Source organism: Helianthus annuus, chromosome 6, assembly GCF_002127325.2.
Source record: "Helianthus annuus cultivar XRQ/B chromosome 6, HanXRQr2.0-SUNRISE, whole genome shotgun sequence".
Taxonomy (NCBI): Eukaryota; Viridiplantae; Streptophyta; class Magnoliopsida; order Asterales; family Asteraceae; genus Helianthus; species Helianthus annuus.
Window position 1 is genome coordinate 144,706,689 of NC_035438.2, and position 10,519 is coordinate 144,717,207.

The following is a 10,519-nucleotide window of genomic DNA, read 5'->3' on the forward strand; positions in this document are numbered from 1 at the left end:
ACAAAATGACACAATCTATTAACTTACAGACCATATAATATCAGTATTTTTTATAGATATATACAACATCTGAGTGAAATTGGAAACCCCAAAATCAAAACCCAAAACCCAAAAAAGTTTACCTGTAAGAAACCCAGAAGACAAACCACCGTTAATTGATCAAAATTCAAGAAATTCAAACTGTAAACCCAAGAATACTGAATCAACGGAACCACTGAAACCCATAAGTGATTGAGAAATTGAGAAACAGTTTACCTGCGAGGGGGAAGGTGACGGCGGACTGTGGAGGTGGCGGTGGCGGACTGTGGAGGTAGGGGAGGTGACGGGGGGACTGTGGAGGTGGGAGAGGTGACGGCGGAGATGTGGAGGTGGCGGAGATGTGGAGGTGTCAGTTGGGAGGAGGAAGGGGTGGAGGAGAAGAGAAGATGCTAGGGTTGAGGATCTGTATTTTGAAAATAGGGCAGAGGAGAGGAAAAGAGGTTTGAAGACATGAGTCCACATCTGCCCCACAGAAGAGGACTGACAGACATTTTCTAATGAAATGTAACACCTCGTAAAATCATACCCAATAAAATAAAGACACGTGTCATGTAAGACAAACGTGTCAGGAACCCAGAACAAATAAAGGTTGTATGGTAGGATTTAAAAAGGGGCGTCATGTTATTAAAATACCTCTGAACAACCCAAGGGCGACATGTTATTAAAATACCTCTGAGCGACCCAAGTTATAATTCCCAAGACCATAAATCGTTATGATAAACATCTAATATGTTAACCGGTTATTCCTAAATAGATAAATTCCATCCTTATACGGAAAATGGGTTCTTTAAAATGTTACTACTACAATTAAGAATTTAGATTCTTGAAAAAGAGAATTGAATTTGAATTAATGCATGTCCAAACAAGAATTCTTGAGGTTTCCGTCACTTTACTTGCCACAAGATGCCAAAAGGTGTAAGTGCATGGCTAGGCATGCAAAGGCTGACTACATGGTCCCTCAACTGAAAAGGATAGCATAAGACTCGGAGTTTACAAGGTTGCATGGTCAATACTTGGAAGTTTGCAAATTTTTTTGGTTTTTGGTCATCGGATACGGACCGTATAGCCCTAGGGTTACGGTCCGCAAGGAGCATATCTGGGCGTATCATACCAGGGTCAGTTACAGACCGTAACCGTATAAGCATACGGTCCGCAAGAGAAGCATACGGACCGCAAGGTTTTGGCTTACGGTCCGTAAGCCTGTCGCTGGCAGCAGAAAATGGACAGCTACCAGTTAAGTCAGTTCCACCGCCTTATTAAGGTGGTATTCGAATTCAGGGACTTGATAGGCAGTATATAGCATCATAGAGACACCTGGGATGATCTTGTAATAATCATAGACTATCTTGGCTTGATCTTGTGCTCCTTAGTTCACTATATAAGAGGAAGGAGTTGTGACAAGTTAACTTGCTCATTTGATTTTCACTCAAGACACTTCTCTGGAGCTCCTCTGATCAGCAACCATCTTCTCTTAGGTCCCTAAGCATACTTAGGACTCTTGTAAGTGTCCTTAACCTCCCTTAATCCGGTTTAGCTTAGTTAATTAGCTAAAAGTCAAACCATCGTAATTAAGGTTTGACTTCGAGATTAAACAATAATTGCTCAGTCAAATCTCGAATTAAAAATACCTATAAGTAGGTAATTATGTGGGTAATGAACCCTAAAAAAGGGTATTCTCAGATTCCCACTCTAACTATGTCAATTGTCGGGTCAAAGCTAATCACAAAAAGTCAACAGAAAGCTTTACTTCAAAATTAATACATAATTAGCAATGTAGGATCTATGTAACCTGTTTTATCATTAACATAACTTGGTAATTAATGCAAGAACATGTCTAAACATGTTCAACTCGACAATTTTCAGTATAGACCTGGTTTGGAATCGAAAGTCGCATAGTTTGACTTATGCTTTGACTTTCAGTTCTGACCCGTTTAAGCCAAGTTTAGGATTGCCTTGGAGCTTCTTTTGAACCTATTTACATGTTAGTATAACCCTCTGTGATTATACAACTTGGTTCATTAGATATCTAATTCTTATGCATGTTTCCGTTAATCGCTTATATGTTGACCATTATGCCTAAATGACCTTAAAATGTGATTTTTGAAAATGTAAAAGAGTAGACATCTTAGTTACTGATTTATAAACTTGTACTTAAAATTTTACATCAGTTTGAGGTCTAGATTTAGAGTTATGCTCATTAGCGTAATTAGAAGCATTCATAGTAATTAATTGGCATAATTAGCATATAGCCTATCTAAACCCAAATTTTAATATCAAACTTTTTACCTACTGATATAAAAATAATATTTTGGGATTTTTGGAGATTTTTATTTATTTTTAGGCTGATCATAACTTAGAGTTTTAAGCTTATTTCGGTTATTGCCGGTTTTGCCCTTTTAGGCTATAAAATGAGTTTTATAAATCCTTTTGACCTCAAACCTTTTTCTACTGATTTATTATGTTAAATAAATTATTTTGAGCCTTCTGGAATATTAAAAATATCAGCTTTCTATACAAAACCCGGAAATAGCTCCAAATCGCCTTTTTAGGCATTTTTACGACATAGTATGTATCAAAACTAGTTTATATATATATATAAGTGTTGGTACCTACTAATATATTCAGTAAATTTTATATTATAACAGTAAACAAAAGTTTTAAACTCAGATTTCCAGTTTTGACTTTTAGGCTTATGTGAAATTACCAAAATGCCCCTTCGGTGCATATGATGGTTATAATTAATGAAATTCACATACATATGATACCCTACTATTATAACTTATTAAATTAAGTATAATTACTGATTTATTCAGACCTGTAACTCAGATTACAAATTAAACTCTTTTATACCCCTTTAAAATGACCAAAATGCCCTTATGAGGCATAGTTTGTGTTTAAAATCCTTTTGGGCATAATAGAAGATATCTTACTGATATCACAACATATTTAGTGCATATTAACTCAGGGAAATTGTATATGATTCATATGGTTACCCGTTACGCACTTTCGCGTTCGGATCGGCTTATGTAACTAGTTTACACATTTTAGCCGAAACGGGTCAAACTATATCCTTTTTGTCTCAAAATCCAGAATGTGATTATGTTACCCATATTAAACAAGCATGCAAGCTTGTCGGGTCAAAACCACACTCAAAACCGGTCTTCGCCTTCCATGCGATTGAACCGTATTCTTTCTTTAAAAACTAACCGGTCTAAGCTTAGGCTAAATTAAAGACCCGTTAGGATTCTAATAGGTTATTATAAACCTTCGTTCCAGAATAGGAGTTCCAGTAAAAGATATTTGCACTTGCTTCTGTGATTTTACTTGCTCAGGTAAATACTTTTAACTTATTTTCCCTATACGGGCTTGGGGTACGGTATATAAAAATACCGCTTGGTCGGGCATTGAATCTTTGATCTAATAGAGGTTAAATCATTGAAATGTCCTGTTTAAATTGTTTTGTTGCTTAAAGCCTTTGGGGGGTTAATGACCATGTCCCGGATATCCTTGGCATCATTTTACGAAATGGCCACGACCTAAGCATACGGGTGTAGGTGTACACCCGTTGTGCATAATTAATTTTTAAGGTATAACCGCCGGTTTGGGGTTAAACCGTTGCGGGATTATATCATGCGGTGTGTCTATTGACCTTTAACCTGGTGTAGACCTGGGCTACTGGATGCATAAGAAACATGTAAATCTTTTACAAGTTTATATTCAAATAATTATCCCAAGTTATAAAAATCTTTTGTGCCATGTGCATTCAAATCAATTTTCAAACCTTTTCAAAATGAGTCAGTTAAATTGTATTTACCAGTGCAAACTGACGTATTTTCCCAAAAAGATTAAGTGCATGTACTACGCGTAATAGGCTGGCCTCTCCTAGCATCAAATAGAAGTCTCGCAAGCTTAGATGTCAAAACCTGTCTAACTATATTTCCTCTTTATTTTGATCCGCCTGTGGATCTGTTTCAACTACGTTGTGATACTTAAATATTACAATTTTATTTGGTTGAAATAAATCTATCTTTTTGCTTCCGCTGTGCATTTTAAATTTGTGTTGTTTGACTATGATGATATCAACTACGTCACGATACTCCCCACCGGGCCCACCGGTGACATGTGGAAAATAGGGGTGTGACATGAAATCACTTCGAGAAAACAGAACCCCGTTTAGTGGGATTCAGTGGGGGATGTGGGTTGATTTTAATATTCACAACATTATTATGTAACGTTTTGTTTGTTTCGGGACTCCCAGTCGCTTGCTGACCCCTTTGTTCTGTTTTATGAGACTATAAAATAGCCGTCGTTCAAAAAAAATTTCTGAAAATCTGTCCAACTTCTCGAGATCTTTCACATAAGATTCTCACTAAAAAGGATCTTTTACTTTTATAAATTTTCTTCATCATTACAAGTAATCACAATGTCATTAACATAACAAGTAAAGCAAACACAAACATCTTTATTGACTAAACAAATAATGGATAATTATTTATGCCTTGTTTAAATCAAATTTCAAGCAAGGTTTTTCACTAGTCAGTGTTTGTTTTAAAGAATATTGGATTTAAGTAATCTCAACTTTCATTAATTGGTCTGTAGCATTCTCAACTTTCAATAATATTTATCATACCACTCTCAACTTTCAACTTATTTTCCTCTGACACTCCAAAATTAACTAAACTCTAACCTAGTTAGTTTTGTGCTGATGTGACACTTTGTTTATTGACGTGGCAACTGACGTAGTATCTGATGTGACACTTGTTTAGTGACGTGACATATGATGTCAGCTAACTGGGTTATGGTTTCAGTTAATTTGCGAGTGTTAGAGAAAAATAAGTTGAGAGTTGAGAGTAGTATGGTATAAATCGAAAGTTAGGAGTGTTATCAGCCAATTAGTATAAATTAAAATTATTTAAATCCAATATCCCTTGTTTTAAACTTAATTAATTAACAGAAATTTTCCCAAGAGTTGTCTAAATTTCTTTCTCAAAGAATCAATACACATCTTTAGAACAATGTGTCAAATATAGGGCTGTCCAAAAAACTTGAGGCTCGGAGCTCGCTCGGATTTAGCTCGGCAAAAGCTCGCTCGATATGGCTCGGTTAGAAAGTGAGCCTAGCTCGGCTCGGCTCGTGATGAGCCAAACTGGCTCGGTTTGGCTCGCTTGGTAGCTCGACTCGGCTTAGCTCGAATTATTTTACTTATAATATATTTTATTTTTATTATTCATATAAACTATTACAAAAACGTGATTATTATTTACATATATTTAAGCTTGTAGTTTGATATCTATGACATATTTAAAGCATGATTGCCGTGCTAATGAACAAGTATTGTATTTACTTGAAATGTAAAACTTATTTTAAGTTGTTGAACGTGATTTTGGCTTGTAATGTATTAGGTTGAACTTATTTTGAATATGTTCTTTTGAAGTATTGAATAATATTTTAGAATACTGAATTTTGAGAGCTATGTATTAATTTTTATTTTTAAAATCGAGTCAAACCAAGCCGAGCCGAGCTAGCTCAGTTTAAAACCAAGCCGATCCCGAGCATAGATTTTCAGCTCGGTTTCAAATCCGAGCCGAGCCGAGCCAGCTCGATTTATAATCGAGCTGAGCCCAAACTTACCCTAGCTCGGCTCGGCTCATGAACAGCACTAGTCAAATAACAATGTGTCAAATAAAAATGCATTATTAACATAACATCTACTTTTTTGAACAACTAGGCTAATTAAACAATTTACTGTGGCCGTTTCGGCCAAACGGAGAAGGCTGTATCAAAACCAACACCTCTTTTGATTGTAACTTTTGCAACAAACTTTTCTTAAGAGTTTGCTATTTCTCCAGTTTATTTAAACTTAATCTATGGCTTTTCTATGAAGATTAGTGATGTGTGTAAAATGCAACATATAAATTACATTAAATGAGGCATAAAACTAACCCTTTTTAAGTACTAATGTTGGAAAAGAGTGTTTTTGTCTTCCTTTTGTATTTTCAGGATTAAATGAGATCAAATTAACAAAAGAAGCAAAAAGGCAGCTAAATCTAACATAAATACAAGAAAAGGAACATAAGTGGATTGCCCGACCCCTCGACAGCATCCTCCCAAGCAAAACAGAGAAGGCAGAAGACTGAACACGCCCCGTGCTCAGCCAGAACGGGGCCGTGCCCAAGAAGCAGCAGAAAAGACAAATCTATAGAAGCTTCTATTGCCCACCACGGGGCCGTGCCCAGTGAACACGGGGGCGTGGCGAAAGTACTGCAGGCGCATTAATTGTAATTGCGAATTACAATTAATGAGGAGAGAGATTGTCAGACGGGCACGGGGCCATGTGCAGCGGACACGGGGCCTTGCCCAGGCTTCTGTTCAGCCTATAAATAGGAGTGCTTGGCTTCATTGCAACTCATCCCTTGGCACACCACCTCTCTCACACTTCATCCACCACCCACCACCATCACAACACCATCATCCATCACCATCATCCATCACCATCATCCATTGTCCATCATAGAGTGTGTGAGTCGTCTCGGGATCCAAGATTGATCGTAAGAGTTCTTGACAATCAAGGCCATGTTTGCCTAAGTCTCTTACATCACTTGGTGAAGACAAGTGTTTAGTATAATACTTTTTATTTTTAATCTTTTGCACTTTTTATTTGGTTTTGTATTAGTGACTTTAATAACTAGTTGCTTATGTTGAAGGTGATTCTTCCTTATCGTTTGTCCGTGGTGACTTGGCATTATTTTACTGTCTATATAAAATAAAAGATTTTCACCATTCTTATCTCCACGGTCTATATGGAGGTATGTTGGCTACCTGGTCGGGGGTTAAGGGAACGGTTTGGTAAGGGTCTTGCCCTTGTTCAGCGTTTAGAGGTCCTGCAAGGGACCTGGGTCAAATTTAGTAGGATCTCCTTCAATGCCCATAGGTATTGGATGGCGGGGATCCAAACTCTTTGACCCCCTCATAAGTTAACTACTATTAATACTATAACCCGGCTATTTAGGACTGTATCCCTGCTGACTCAGACTACTTAGTCGAGGGTAACGTCACCTGCAAAAGAGGGGCCTACCATAATTTGCATTATAAACTTAATTCATTATCTTTCAATAATCCGACCCTTTAGGATTGTATCCTTGCTGACTCAGACTACTGGGTTGAGGGTAACGTCGCCTTCAAAAGAGGGGCCTACTACAATAACTAAGATAATCTCTTAAACAAGTGCAAAAGTGCGAAAATAATCAAAGGTTATACTAATACACGAGTCGGATCCAAGCGATTCATCTTGTCTATCTGTTTTTATTTTTATTTTATTTTTCAGCATTTAGTTAGTTTTTATTTTCTTAGTTTAAAAATCTTTTCTAACATTTTGATTTGGTTAGACGTTGAGGATAAACCGGTACTAAAAGCTCTTGTGTCCTTGGACGACCTCGGTATCTTACCAACACTATACTACGTCCACGATGGGTGCACTTGCCCATATGTATGTTTAGTGTTAGTAAATATCGTGTTTTATAAATTTAAAACTTGGCTAAAAGTGTAAAAAGGGCTTAAAATATACATCTAAAATATAACACCCTTCACGCACATCAAGTTTTTGGCGCCGTTGCCGGGGACACAAGGATTTTAAGAAAGTTAGGAATCAACGGCCTAATCATATTTTTATTTTTCTTTTTAATTTTTTAGGATTTTCTTAGTTTTTCAGCTTCTGCAGAGCTCAGCACGGGCCGTGCCTGGTCGGACACGGGCCGTGCACAGCATTGTTACTGGCAGTTTTTAGTTTTCCAAGTTACAGAAGGCTGAGCATGGGGCCGTGTCGGTGCAACACGGGGCCGTGTCCCACTCTCTAGTAACTGGGATCTGGAAAACAATCACTGTAACTCCGACCACGGGCCGTGTTCACTGAGCACGGGGCCGTGGTGAACCTTCTGACCAGTATTCTTTTCTGTTTTTATTGCAGGACTTGGAACCAGACGCCACCCCTACGTAGTGTATGAGCTCCAGTTCTAATAAGGACATAAAAGAACCTCTAGAAGAACCCGAACGCTTTCTCAGAAAAAGACTAAAAGCCAAAAACCAAGAGAAAGTTTCGGGGGATCCACTTCCAATGGCGGACCAACGTACCCTCATGGATTATCTACGACCCACCGTAGGTAATCTCGGCGCCGCTATCAACGCACCGAATGTTGAAGCCAATAACTTCGAACTTCGGCCGCATTTGATACAGATGCTTCAAAACTCTGCAACCTTTCATGGGCTTGCGGACGAGGATCCCCATCTACATATTACTAAATTCTTAGAAATATGTGATACTTTTCGGATCAATGGAGCATCAAATGACGCCATCCGCCTTCGAATGTTTCCTTTCTCACTTAAAGACCGAGCAAAAGCTTGGCTTAACGCCCTCCCAGCTGGATCGGTAAACACCTGGGATGAACTAACCCAAAAATTTCTATATAAGTATTTCCCTCCCGTTAAAACGGCTAAATTAATGACTGAAATTAATACATATTCACAAGAGGACGGGGAATCCTTATATGAAACTTGGGAAAGGTTCAAGGAGCTATTGCGAAAGTGTCCACATCACGGCCTTGCGATATGGCAACAAGTATCCACTTTCTATAATGGGTTGTTGCCACACACAAGGCAGACACTTGACTCTAGCTCCGGGGGACTTTTAGGTAATCGCCGCCCGCATGAAATATATAATCAAATTGAGGAAATTTCTCAAACCAATTTTCAGTGGCACACTCCCTGAGGCAATAAATCTATTGCCCCGGGCGCCCATAAGGTTGATGAAAGCACTTCTTTACAAGCCCAAATCGAGGCCCTTTCTTCGAAAATAAAAAAAATTGGAAATGACAAAAACAGTCTCGGTTATGGCTTGTGAAGGGTGTGGTGGGCCACATGAAAATTGGAGTTGTATGAAAGAAACAGACGATCAACAAGAGTCGGTAAACTACATTGATAATAGACCTAGGCCGTCGGGTCCTCCAACGGGCACCTACAACCAAGGATGGCGAAATCACCCTAACCTTGGTTGGAGAGAACCCGGCAATAGTAGTAACCAACAAAACCAACGAACAAACTTTCAACAACCAAGAAATGAATCACAAAATTTCCCTCAACAACAAGGTGGACGAGAAAGGCTTGAAGATACTATATCTTGCCTCATCTCCGACAGTGAAAAGAAAAACTCGGAAAGGTTTCTACAATTAGAATCAAATTTTAGAAATCAACAAGCTAGTATTCAAAACATAGAAAAAAAATTAAGTCAACTAGCCCAAATTTTTTCCGAGAGACCACAAGGCGCATTACCAAGCAATACCGAAACAAACCCAAAAGCGCAAGTTCATCTCATCACATTACGAAGCCGCACCGTGGGGCCTACGGAAGTGCCATCGCCTACAGAGGAGACTATACTGCCGCCTCTACAAGAGAAGGGTTCCCCTCCATCACCAGAACCTACCAAGGCTCCTCGAGTTCCGTACCCCGGTAGGTTAATCCGTCAAAAGACCAATGAGCAATTCGCAAAATTCGAAAGTCTACTAAACAATTGCATGTCAATATTCCTTTTATTGATGTCCTAACCCAAATGCCCAAATACTCCAAGTTCATGAGGGACTTCCTCACTCATAAAAGGAAAATTGAAACTTTGCAATTAGTTAACTTAGGCGAAGAATGCTCTGCCCTCGTACTCAACAAACTCCCCCAAAAGAAAATCGATCCCGGAAGCTTCACGATTCCTTGCTCGATCGGGGACTCCCCCGTTCGTAATGCACTAGCCGACCTGGGGCTAGCATTAACTCATGCCCTCATCAATGTTTCAAAAGACTCGGCCTAGGAACCACCACGAGTCCTACCAAAAATGAGCATACAACTTGCTGATCGATCCGTCAAAATTCCCGCATAGGTGTTGAGAATGTGTGTAAATGCAAACATATGAAAACACATTCAACTTAAGGCATAAAACTAACCCTTTTTTAAGTACTAATGTTGGAAAAAGAAGTGTTTTTTGTTTTCCTTTTTGTATTTTCAAGGATTAAATGAGCTCAAAAAATCACAAAAGAAGCAAAAAGCAACCACCAATTCTACCATAAATACAAGAAAAAGGAACAAAAGTAGACTGCCCGGACCTGCAACGGCACCTCCCAAAGCTAAAAAGGAAGAAACAGAGTCTGAACACGCCCCGTGTCCAGGCGAAACACGGAGGCGGCCCTAGGAAGCAGCAGAAAAGACAAACCAGTAGAAGCTTCCAATTGCCCACCTACGGGGCCGTGTCCAGCGAAGCACGGAGGCGTGGTGAAAGTAACAAGCAGGCCGCATTAATTGTAATTCGCAATAATCAATTAATGAGGAGAGAGAGTGTCAGGGCGGGCACGGGGGCCGTGTCCAGCGGACAACGGGGCCGTGTCCAGCCTTCTGTTCAAGCTATAAATAGAGGAGCTTGGCTTCATTCTCTCTATCACTTTGGCAC

At 39.1% G+C, this 10,519-nt stretch overlaps 1 non-coding gene across 1 annotated transcript; it reads right to left on the bottom strand.

The window, feature by feature from the left end:
• Nucleotides 1–8,527: 8,527 nt before the first annotated feature.
• On the bottom strand, nucleotides 8,528–8,634 carry LOC118480003. The gene has a single exon (XR_004861643.1). It is a non-coding gene; the product is annotated as a small nucleolar RNA R71 (small nucleolar RNA).
• Nucleotides 8,635–10,519: the final 1,885 nt, after the last annotated feature.